This window comes from Convolutriloba macropyga, chromosome 7 (genome assembly GCF_964194025.1).
Source record: "Convolutriloba macropyga chromosome 7, txConMacr16.3, whole genome shotgun sequence".
Taxonomy (NCBI): Eukaryota; Metazoa; Xenacoelomorpha; order Acoela; family Convolutidae; genus Convolutriloba; species Convolutriloba macropyga.
Window position 1 is genome coordinate 19,819,807 of NC_134474.1, and position 12,588 is coordinate 19,832,394.

The 12,588-nt window shown below is 37.3% G+C and overlaps 1 protein-coding gene across 1 annotated transcript in view; it reads right to left on the reverse strand.

Moving 5' to 3' along the window:
* Nucleotides 1-12,588, reverse strand: part of LOC142342683 (tubby-related protein 4-like) — a 450,983-nt gene that overhangs the window by 147,148 nt on the left and 291,247 nt on the right. The gene's annotated exons all lie outside the window — the stretch shown is intronic.

The window sequence follows — 12,588 nt, forward strand, 5'->3', positions numbered from 1 at the left end:
GAGTTGTTTAGCTTGTTTCCATTAACGAATTGAGCGAGTGAACCACCGCAAAAAAATGCTTGTAGTTCTGGATCTGACCTCTAGATCCTTTTTAGCGGCGCTTCACAAGCTTGTCCTATAAAAGTTCTAATCGCAACTGACTGATCCGAGTAATCAAATCTGCTATAACAGACAGCAGGAGGAGCTAACTCCGAAGCATAAGTAAAGCTGAGTAGTTGAACCTACCGGGCTGTTTTATCCACAAAAGTGTTTCTAGGGATTTGTATTCCATTGAAGTCCAAGTCTTCTTCCTTTGAACTCACAGAATCTGGAATTTTTCAAGCATAAGCATCTTATTCCTTTTCGATCCAAGACCTCAAACAAACAGCAAAATTTTTCCAGTATATTTAGAAGTAGAGCAAAAAACGAATTAGATCAAACGTGATTGCCCTAATTTGCAGTAGTTTCCTTTGATTTATTTTGCCCTTTTTACTTAATTTTTTAATCAAAGAAATGGTTTCAGGAAAAAATATTGACCTGTGCTGAGTAAATGAATTGTCTTATTATCAGACCTTTTGGAGTCAATGAATGCATTGAAACCATTATAGAGAACATTATTTTTTGCCAACATTTTTAATGAGGCAAATGTTTTTCGCCTGCACTTCTGAACATGGTGACCTCAGTGTTCTTAGCCAATACAGAAGATGTGTGCTTCCAGTCAAAAACATACATATTCTGAATTCTATAGCTTGTTTTCTTTAACGAATTGAGCAGGTGGACCGCTGAAAACAGCTGCCTGCAGCTCGGGATCTGGATCTCAATATCTTTTTAGCGGGGCCGCAAGAGCTAGTAGTCCTATTTCAATTCTAACGGCAATTGACTAATCCGAGTATTCAAGTCTGGTATAGGAGACAGCAGTCGTAGCAAACACCCAAGCATATTTAGAGCTGTGAAGTTGAAATTATCGGACTATTTTGTCCACAAATGTTTTTGCGTACTTGTAGATCATTGCAGTTCAAAATTTTCTCCCTTTGAAATGATAGACTCCGGAAATGTTTCAAGCAGAAATGGCCTACATTTTTTTGGTCCAAGACCTCATACTCCCAGCAAAGTTTTCTGCAGTAGATTTAGAAGTGGAGCAATAGAACCGAATAGATCAAACGGGATTGGCCTAGTTTGCAGTAGCCTCCTTTGATTAAATTTGCCCTTTTTAATTGATTTCTTGATCGAGGAAATGGTTTCGGAAAAAAAATCTTGACCATTTCCGAGTAAATGAATGGTCTTATCATCACACCTTTTGAGTAAATGTGTGCATTGAATCCATTCCGGAGAAGATTGTTGTGTGTTTTGCCAATTTTTTTAACGAGGCAATTGTTTTTCGACTGCACTTGTTAACACGGCAACCTCCATATTAATTGAACATAGAGTTTTCCTTTGTGACCTCTTTTATTTCCAGGTGGAAAAATCAGGTGGAGTGGTTAGCCTTGATAATTTTTTGTTGAGTTTTAGTTGTTCTCAGCCAATACAGAACATGTTTGTATTCAGTCAAAAACATGACTTGTATATCTTGTTTATATTAAGGAAATGAGCGATTGAACCGCAACAAAGAGCTTTTTTCAGCTCTAGATCTCAACCTCTAGACTGTTTTTGGCGGGGACGCACGAGCTTGTCCTATTACAATCCTAACGGCAATTGACTGAAACGAGCATTCAATTCTGATATAGGAGACAGCAGGAGTAGCAAACACCCGAGCATACGTAGAGCTGTGAAATTGAACTTATCGGGCTGTTTTGTCCACAAAATAGTTTCTGTTGATTTGTAGAATATTGAAGACCAAGATTTCTCCATTTGAACTGACAGACTCCGGAATCTTTCCAAGCATAAGCAGCTTATCCCTTTATGGTCCAAGACCTCAAACTCCCAGCAAAATTTTTTGCAGTAGATTTAGAAGTGGAGCAAAAAACCGAATAGATCAAACGAGATTGCCCTCAATTGCAGTAGCCTCCTTTGATTTATTTTGCCTTTCTAATTGATTTTTTATCAAGGAAAAGGTATCAGGAAAAAATCTTGACCTGTTCCAAGCAAATGAATTGTCTTATCATCAGACCTTTTTGTGTCAGTGTGTGCATTGAAAACATTATGGAGAAGATTTTTGTGTTTTTAGCCAAATTTGTAAACGAGGCAAATGTCTTTCGACTGCACTTGTTAAGATGCTGACCTCCAAAACAATAAAACACAACTAGAGTTTTCCTTTGGGAATTCTTCTATTGCCAAGTGGACAATACAGGTGGAGCGGTTAGCTTTGTTAGTTTTTTGCTGATTATTAGGTGTTCTCAACAAATACAGAACATGTTTGTTTTCAGTCAAAATCATACATTCTCTGAGTTGTATAGCTTGTTTATACTAAGGACGTGAGCGATTGGACCGCCACGAAGAGCCACTTGCAGCTCTAGATCTGAACCTCTAGACTTTTTTGGCTGGGACGCACTAGATTGTCCTATTCCAATTCTAACGGCAATTGACTGAGTCGAGTATTCAATTCTGATATATGAGACAGCAGGAGTAGCAAACACCGAAGTTTACCTACAGCTGTGAAGTTGAAATTATCGGGCTATTTTGTCCACAAATCTTTTTGCGGACTTGTAGACCATTGAAGTTCAAAATTGTCTTCCTTTGAAATGGCGGACTCCGGAAATGTTTCAAGCAGAAGCGGCCTATAATTCTTTGGTCCAAGAACTCAAACTCCCAGCAAAAGTTTTTGCAGTAGATTTAGAAGTGGAGCAATTGAACCGAATAGATCAAACTGGATTGCCCTAATTTGCAGTAGCCTCCTTTGATTTAATTCGCCTGTTTAAATGATTTTTTGATCGAGGAAATGGTTTCAGAAAAAAAATATTTTCCTGTGCCGAGTAAATGAATGGTCTTATCATTATATCTTTTGAGTCAGTGTGTGCATTGAATCCATTCCGGAGAAGATTGTTGTGTGTTTTGCCAATTTTTTTTAACGAGGCAATTGTTTTTCGACTGCACTTGTTAACACGGCAACCTCCATATTAATTGAACATTGAGTTTTCCTTTGTGACCTCTTTTATTTCCAGGTGGAAAAATCAGGTGGAGCGGTAAGCCTTGATAATTTTTAGTTGAGTTTTAGGTGTTCTCAGCCAATACAGAACATGATTGTTTTCGGTCAAAACCATGACTTGTATAGCTTGTTAATATTAAGGAATTGAGCAATTGGACCGCAACAAAGAGCTACTTTCAGCTCTAGATCTGAACCTCTAGACTTTTTTTGGGGGGACGCACGGGCTTGTCCTATTACAATCTTAACGGCAATTGACTGAGCTGAGTATTCAATTCTGATATAGGAGACAGCAGGGGTAGAAAACACCAAAGCATACGTAGTGCTGTGAAGTTAAAATTATCGGGCTATTTTGTCCACAAAAAGTTTTTGCGAATTCGTAGACCATTTAAGTCCAAGATTTCTTCCCTTGAATTGACAGACTCCGGAAACGTTTCAAGCAGAAGCGGCCTATCCCTTTTTGGTCCAAGACCTCAAACTCCCAGCAAAATTTTCTGCAGTGAATTTAGAAGTGGAGCAATAAAACCGAATAGATCAAACGGGATTGCCTTACTTTGCAGTAGCCTCCTTTGATTTAATTTGCCTTTTTATTTGATTTTGGTCGAGGAAATGTTTTCGGAAAAAAACTTTGACCTTTTCCGAGTAAACGAATGGTCTTATAAACATAACTTTTTGAGTCAATGTGTGCATTGAAACAATTCGGGAAAAGATTGTTGTGTTTTTTGCCATTTTTTTCGACATTTAACGAAGCAATTGTTTTTCGACTGCACTTGATAAGATGGTGACCTCCAAAATAGCAAAACACAACTAGAGTTTTTTTTGTGACCTGTTCTATTGCTAGGTGGAAAAATAAGGTGGAGTGGTTAGACTTGATTTTTTTCGTTGAATATAAGGTGTTCTCAGCCAATAGAGAACTTATTTGTTTTCGGTCAAAAACATGCATTCTCTGACTTGTATAGGTTGTTTATATTAAGGAATTGAGCGATTGGACCGCCACAAAGAGCTACTGCAGCCCTAGATCTGAACCTCTAGATATTTTTTGGTGGGGACGCAAGAGCTTGTCCTATTACAATTCTAACGGCAAGTGACTGAGCCGAGTATTCCATTCTGATATAGGAGACAGCAGGATTAGCAAACACTGAAGCTTACGTAGAGCTGTGAAGTTGAAATTATCGGGATATTTGCGGATTCGTAGACCATTGAAGTCCGAGATTTCTTCCTTTGAATTGACAGACTCTGGAAAAGGTTCAAGCAGAAGCGGCTTATCCTTTTTTGGTCCAACACTTCAAAATCCCAGCAAAATTTTTTGCATTAGATTCAAAAGTGGAGCAATAAAATTAAGTAGACCAAACAGGATTGCCCTAAATTGCAGTAGCTTCATTTGACTTGTTTTGCTTTCTAATTTGTTCTTTAGAAGAGCCTAGATTCCATCAAGTAGCTATCAGTTGTTGAGTTCCATGGTAAAAAAATTCATTTTTGGTTTTTTGAGATTCAGCTTTTGATGGGTTCATTTTTATATCAGGCTCTAATTTTTCAAGAAGCCTTAGCTTCTAATTAATGTTGAAAATTCTCACTATTGGAGTAACTCTACTTTCTTGTAGTATTCTTTGTGCCATATCAACGAAGTTTGTATTAACAGAGAGGTCATCCACATAGACGTTGCTTTCAATGTAATGATGACGTCTGGCAACTCTTCAAAACTATCACAATCACTTTTTCTCAGGGCATATGATGCTATTCAAGTTGAGTCTGTAGTTCCAACAATTTGGTTGAAATAGAGATATGTATGAGCCGCACCATCATTAATACAAATTAAAAAGAAGAAAATTTATGTCCTCAAGAGTTAATTTGACCTGCATGATCATCTGTGAAATGTAAGCAGAGATTGCAAAGCTGTTTTCTCAGATCCACAACACAATGCCGGTGAGATTATGGAGCAAATCTGGTCCCTTTATTTGGTTAGGTTTCATTGACTGGTCTTGAAAAATCAGGTGGAGCGGTTAGCCTTTGTAATTTTTCCTTTGTATTGACAGACTCCGGAAACTTTTCAAGCAGAAGCGGCCTATCCCTTTTTGGACCAAGAGCTCAAACTCCCAGAAAAATTTTCTGCAGTGAATTTAGAAGTGGAGCAATAAAACCGAATAGATCAAACGGGACTGCCCTAATTTGCAGTAGCCTCTTTTGATTTAATTTGCCTTTTTAATTGATTTTTTGATCAAGGAAATGGTTTCGGAAAAAAATCTTGAACTTTTCCGAGTAATTGAATGGTCTTATCATCATACCTTTTGAGTCAATGAGTGCATTGAATCCATTCCAGAGAAGATTTTTGTGTGTTATGCCAAAATTTTGACGAGGCAATCGTTTTTCGACTGCACTTGCTAACATGGTGACCTCCATATTAATTGAACACAACTAGAGTTTTCCTTTGTGACCTCCTTTATTGCCAGGTGGAAAAATCAGGTGGAGCGTATAGCCTTGATATTTTTTATTGAGTTTGAGGTGTCCTCGGCAATACAGAACAAAATTGTTTTCGGTCAAAAACATGACTTGTATAGCTTGTTTATATTAAGGAATTGAGCGATTGGACCGCAACAAAGAGCTACTTTCAGCTCTAGATCTGAACCTCTAGACTTCTTTGGCGGGGACGCACGAGCTTGTCCTATTACAATCCTAACAGCAATTGACTGAGCTGAGTATTCAATTGTGATATAGGAGACAGCAGGGGTAGAAAACACCAAAGCATACGTAGAGCTGTGAAGTTAAAATTATCGGGCTATTTTGTCCACAAAAAGTTTTTGCGAATTCGTAGACCATTTAAGTCCAAGATTTCTTCCCTTGAATTGACAGACTCCGGAAACGTTTCAAGCAGAAGCGGCCTATCCCTTTTTGGTCCAAGACCTCAAACTCCCAGCAAAATTTTCTGCAGTGAATTTAGAAGTGGAGCAATAAAACCGAATAGATCAAACGGGATTGCCCTACTTTGCAGTAGCCTCCTTTGATTTAATTTGCCTTTTTATTTGATTTTGGTCGAGGAAATGTTTTCGGAAAAAAACTTTGATCTTTTCCGAGTAAACGAATGGTCTTATAATCATAACTTTTTGAGTCAATGTGTGCATTGAAACAATTAGGGAAAAGATTGTTGTGTTTTTTGCCAATTTTTTTAAACAAAGCAATTGTTTTTCGACTGCACTTGTTAACATGGTGACCTCCAAAATAGCAAAACACAACTAGAGTTTTTCTTTGTGACCTGTTCTATTGCTAGGTGGAAAATAAGGTGGAGTGGTTAGACTTGATTTTTTTCGTTGAATATAAGGTGTTCTCAGCCAATACAGAACTTGTTTGTTTTCGGTCAAAAACATGCATTCTCTGACTTGTATAGATTGTTTATATTAAGGAATTGAGCGATTGGACCGCCACAAAGAGCTACTGCAGCCCTAGATCTGAACCTCTAGATATTTTTTGGTGGGGACGCAAGAGCTTGTCCTATTACAATTCTAACGGCAAGTGACTGAGCCGAGTATTCCATTCTGATATAGGACACAGCAGGATTAGCAAACACTGAAGCTTACGTAGAGCTGTGAAGTTGAAATTATCGGGATATTTGCGGATTTGTAAACCATTGAAGTCCGAGATTTCTTCCTTTGAATTGACAGACTCTGGAAAAAATTCAAGCAGAAGCGGCTTATCCTTTTTTGGTCCAACATTTCAAAATCCCAGCAAAATTTTTTGCATTAGATTCAAAAGTGGAGCAATAAAATTAAGTAGACCAAACAGGATTGCCCTAAACTGCCGTAGCTTCGTTTGATTTGTTTTGCTTTCTAAATTGTTTTTTAGAAGAGCTTAGATTCCATCAAGTAGCTATCAGTTGTTGAGTTCCATGGTAAAGAAAAGTCAATTTTGGTTCTTTGAGATTCAGCTTTTGATGGGTTCCTTTTTACGTCAGGCTCTGATTTTTCAAGAAGCCTTAGCTTCCAATTAATTTTGAAAATTCTCCCTATTGGAGTAACTCTACTTTCCTGTAGTATTCTTTGTGTCATATCAACGAAGTTTGTATTAACAGGGAGGTCATCGATATAGATGTTGCGATCAATGTAATGATGACGTCTGGCAACTCTTCAATACTATCACAATCAATTTTTCTCAGGGCATATGATGCTATTCAAGTTGAGTTTGTAGTTCCAAAAATTTGGCTGAAATAGAGACATGTATGAGCGCGACCATCGTTAATACAACTAAAGAAGAAGAAAATTTGTTTTGTCAAGAGTTAATTTGACCTGCATGAACATCTGTTAAATGTAAGCAGAGATTGCAAAGCTCTTTTCTCAGATTCACAAAACAATGCCGGTGAGATTATGGAGCAAATCTGGTCCTTTTATTTGGTTAGGATTCATTGACTGGTCTTGAAAAATTAGGTGGAGCAGTTAGCCTTGATAATTCTTTGTTGAATTTTAGTTGGTCTCAGCCATTACAGAACATGTTTGTTTTAAGTCAAAAACATGAATTCTCTGAACTATATAGCTTGTTTTCATTAACGAATTGAACGAGTGGACCGCAGCAAACAGCTGCTTGCAGCTCTGGATCTAGACATCTAGATCTTGTTTAGCCGGGCTGCACGAGCTTGTCCTTAAAAAATTCTAATGACAATTGACTGATCCGAGTATTTTTTTCTGATATAGGAGACAGCAGGATTAGCAAACATCGAAGCATACATAGAGCTGTGAAGTTGAAATTATCGGGTTATATTGTCCACGAAGTAGTCTCTGTGGATTTGTAGATCATTGAAGTCCAAGATTTTTTGCTTTGAACTGACAAACTCTGGAAATTTTAAAGCAGAAACGTCTTATCCTATTTTGGTCCAATACCTCAAAATCCGAGCAAAATTTTATGCTGTAGTTTCCGAAGTGGAGAAATAAAATCAAGTAGACCAAACAGGATTGCCCTAAATTGCAGTAGCTTCGTTTGATTTGTTTTGCTTTCTAAATTCTTTTTTAGAAGAGCTTAGATTCCATCAAGTAGCCATCAGTTGTTGAGTTCCATGGTCAAAAAACTCATTTTTAATTTTTTTGAGATTCAGATTTTGATGGGTTCATTTTTATATCAGGCTCTAATTTTTCAAGAAGCCTTAGCTTCTAATTAATGTTGAAATTTTTCCCTATTGGAGTAACTGTACTTTCTTGTAGTATTCTTTGTGCCATATCAACGAAGTTTGTTTGAACAGAGAGGTCATCCACATAGACGTTGCTTTCAATGTAATGATGACGTCTGGCAACTCTTCAAAACTATCGCAATCATTTTTTCTCAGAGCATATGATGCTATTCAAGTTGAGTCTGTAGTTCCAAAAATTTGGTTGAAATAGAGATATGTATGAGCGCGACCATCATTAATACAACCAAAAGAGAAGAAACTTTATGTCCCCAAGAGTTAATTTGACCTGCATGAACATCTGTGAAATGTAAGCAGAGATTGCAAAGCTGTTTTCTCAGATCCACAAAACAAGGCCTGTGAGATTATGGAGCAAATCTGGTCCTTTTATTTGGTTAGACTTCATTGACTTGTCTTGAAAAATCAGGTGGAGTGGTTAGACTTGATAATTCTTTGTTGAATTTTAGTTGGTCTCAGCCATTACAGAACATGTTTTTTTAAGTCAAAAACATGAGTTCTCTGAATTGTATAGCTTGTTTTCATTAACGAATTGAGCGAGGGGACTGCAGCAAACAGCTGCTTGCAGCTCTGGATCTAGACCTCTTGATCTTGTTCAGTGGGGCTGCACGAGCTAGTCCTATAAAAATTCTAATGGCAGTTGACTGATCCGAGTGTTCTTTTCTGATACAGGAGACAGCAGGATTAGCAAACATCGAAGCATACATAGAGCTGTGAAGTTGAAACTATCGGGTTATTTTGTCCACAAAATATTTTCTGTGGATTTATAGATCATTGAAGTCCAAGATTTCTTGCTTTGAACTGACAGACTCTGAAAATTTTTAAAGCAGAAGCCGCGTATCCTATTTTAGTCCAATACCTCAAAATCCCAGCAAAAATTTTTTGCTGTAGGTTCAGAAGTGGAACAATAAAATCAAGTAGACCAAACAAGATTGCCCTATATTACAGTAGCTTCGTTTGATTTTTTTGCTTCTTAAATAATTGATTTTCGAGGAGCTCAAATTCCATGAAGAGCTATCAGTTGTTGAGTTCCATGGTAAACAAATTCCTTTTTGATTTTTTGAGATTAAGCTTTTGATGGGTTCGTTTCTTTGTCAGGCTCTAATTTTTCAAGAAGTCTTAGCTTCTAATAATGTAGAAAATTCTCCCTATTGGAGTAACTCTACTTTCTTGTAGTTTTCTTTGCGCCATGTGAACGAAGTTTTTATTAACAGAGAGGTCATCCGAATAGACGTTGTGTTCAATGTAATGCTGAGTCTGGCAACTCTTCAAAACTATCACAATCACTTTTTCTCCGGGCATATGATGCTATTCATGTTGAGTCTGTAGTTCCAAAAATTTGGCTGAAAGAGATATGTATGAGCGCAACCATCGTTAATACAACTAAAGAAGAAGAAAATTTATGTCGTCAAGAGTTAATTTGACCTGCATGAACATATCTTAAATGTAAGCAGAGATTGGGAAGCTGTTCTCTCAGATCCACAAAAAATGCCGGTGAGATTATGGAGCAAATCTGGTCCTTTTATTTGGTTAGATTTTATTGACTGGTTTTGAAAAATCAGGTGGAGTGGTTTGCCTTGATAATTTTTTGTTGAGTTTTAGTTGTTCTCAGCAAATGGAGAACATGTTTGTTTTCGGTCAACAACATGCATTCTCTGAACTGTAAAGCTGGCTTTCATTACCGAATTGAACGAATGATCTGCAGCAAACAGCTGCTTGAAGCTCTGGATCTAGACATCTAGATCTTTTTAGCGGGGCTGCACGAGCTTGTCCTATAAAAATTCTAATGGCAATTGACTGATTCAGGTATTCATATCTGATATAGGAGACGGCAGGATTAGCAAACACCGAACCATACGTAGAGTTGTGTAGTTGAAATTATCAGGCTTTTTTTGTCCAGAAATTAGTTTTTGTGGTGTTGTAGATCACTGAAGTCCAATGTTTCTTTTTTCTTCCTTTGAACTGGCAGACTCTGGAAAATTTTAAAGCAGAAATGGCTTATCCTTTTTTGGTGTTTTTTGGTCCAATACCTCAAAATCCCAGCAAAATTTTTTGCAGTAGATTCTGAAGTGGTCCAATAAAATCAGGTAGACCAAACAGGATTGCCCTAAATTGCAGTAGCTTCGTTTGATTTGTTTTGCTTTTTAATTTTTTTTGGAGGACTTGACCTTCCATGAAGCAGCTATCAGTTGTTGAGTTCCTTTAGTTCCTTGGTAAACAAGTTCACTTTTGATTTTTTGAGATTAAGATTTGATGTGTTCATTTTTATGTCAGGTTCTAATTTTTCAAGAAGCCCTAGCTTCTAATGAATATAAAAAATTCTCCCTATTGGAGTAACTCTACTTTCTTGTAGTATTCTTCGCGCAATTTCAACGAAATTTTTATTAACAGAGAGGTCATCCATATAGACGTTGCGTTCAATGTATTGCTGGCGTCTGGCAACTCTTCAATATTATCACAATCACTTTTTCTCAGGGCATATGATGCTATTCAAGTTGAGTCTCTATTTGCAAAAATTTGCCTGAAATAGAGATATGTATGAGCGCAACCATCGTTAATACAACAAAAAAAGAAGAAAATTTATGTTGTCAAGATTTAATTTGACCTGCATGAACATCTGTTAAATGTAAGCAGAGATTGCAAAGCTCTTCTTTCAGATTCACAAAACAATGCCGGTGAGATTACGGAGCAAATCTGGTCCTTTTATTTGGTTAGACTTCAATGACTGGTCTTGAAAAATCAGGTGGAGCTGTTAGCGTTGATAATTCTTTATTGAATTTTAGTTGGTCTCAGCCATTACAGAACATGTTTGTTTTAAGTCAAAAACACGAATTCTCTGAACTGTATAGATAGCTCGTTTTCACTAACGAATTGAGCGAGTGGACCGCAGCAAACAGCTGCTTGCAGCTCTGGATCTAGACATCTAGATCTTGTTTAGCGGGGCTGCAGGAGCTTGTCCTGTAAAAATTCTAATGGCAATCGACTGATTGGAGTGTTCTTTTCTGATATAGGAGACAGCAGGATTAGCAAACATCAAAGCATACATAAAGCTGTGAAGTAGAAATTATCGGGTTATTTTGTCCGGAAATGAGTGCATTTTAAAAGGAACTGTCGATTTGCTGAGGCATTGTTTAGCTGCTGATAGCTCGAGTTCAAGCAACGAACTGTTAGATGCGTTGTCTGTAAATTATTCTAAAAGCTATTGTAATGCTGGTATATCCAATAGGAAAGGACGGTTTCGCAGTTGTTGTGAAATGATGATTATCAGTGCTCCAATCTGCGCCTGATCTAGAGAAGTTTAAAAAGCATTCGGATAGCGTTTGAAGTGACGGTTTACATTGTTCTGTCTCCGAAACAACTTCTTTACCCCGGCTGTACACGATTGGGTGTTTTTGCGTATGTATTATTCAAACTTGCCGTTGGTTGTGGACCTTTAATGAAACCTAATTTAAATTGTCTATCAATTTTAGAAGGAATGAAGAAAACTGAAAGTACAATTCTCTATTAGCAAGATTTGGGGCTGAGAAATTTACCCATTTCTAGAAGAATGCATTCACAATGCGTTTTGAGAAATTTTGAGTTAATTTGACCTGCATGAGCATCTGTTAAGTGTAAGCAGAGACTGCAAAGCTGTTCTCTCAGAATCATAAAATAACGCCGGTGGGATTACGGATCAAATTTGGTCCTTTTTTTGGTTACATTTTATTGACTGGCCTCGAAAAACATTTGACGGATTGGCTACACGCCTTAATTTACCGGGCTTCCTCTCACTGGTTGATGGATGATAAAGAAGAAAATGTTGAGTTTTGAAACCTCTTTGCCAAATAGACTTCAATTATTTATCCGTTAAGTAAATGTGTTTCATGCATTTTTGAGTACACTTTCTGAGCATTGTGTTTCTTAAGAGTCTGTCATTCAGTCGAAGTTGTTTCTCATTGAACAAGTTGTTGGTCGGAAGTTTTGCACTTTCCTGCCAGAGAAGACAAACCTGATTATGACAGCCAAGAATTTGTGTACCGTTTTCCAATATCTCAACAGGTCTTTTAACATTTTTGGATATTGCGTTTTTGAATCAGGCAATGGCAAAATTTTGAAATTTAATCAAATACGGCATCAGTTTGAACATTTGGTCGTCCCTATTAGGAAAACTGTTCACATATGTGACTTGTTACTCAGAGGGCTTCAGGGCAAAATCTTTACCTGTACCGAAAAAATGAATTGTCATATCATTAGACCTTTTTGAGTCAATGTGTAGTGAAACTATTATGCATATGAGTGTGCAGTTTTTTCCACATTAGTTGAAAAGGCAAAAGTTTTTCGACTTCACTCTTGTCCACACCTTGACCTCCAAATCAATTAAGCGCAACTT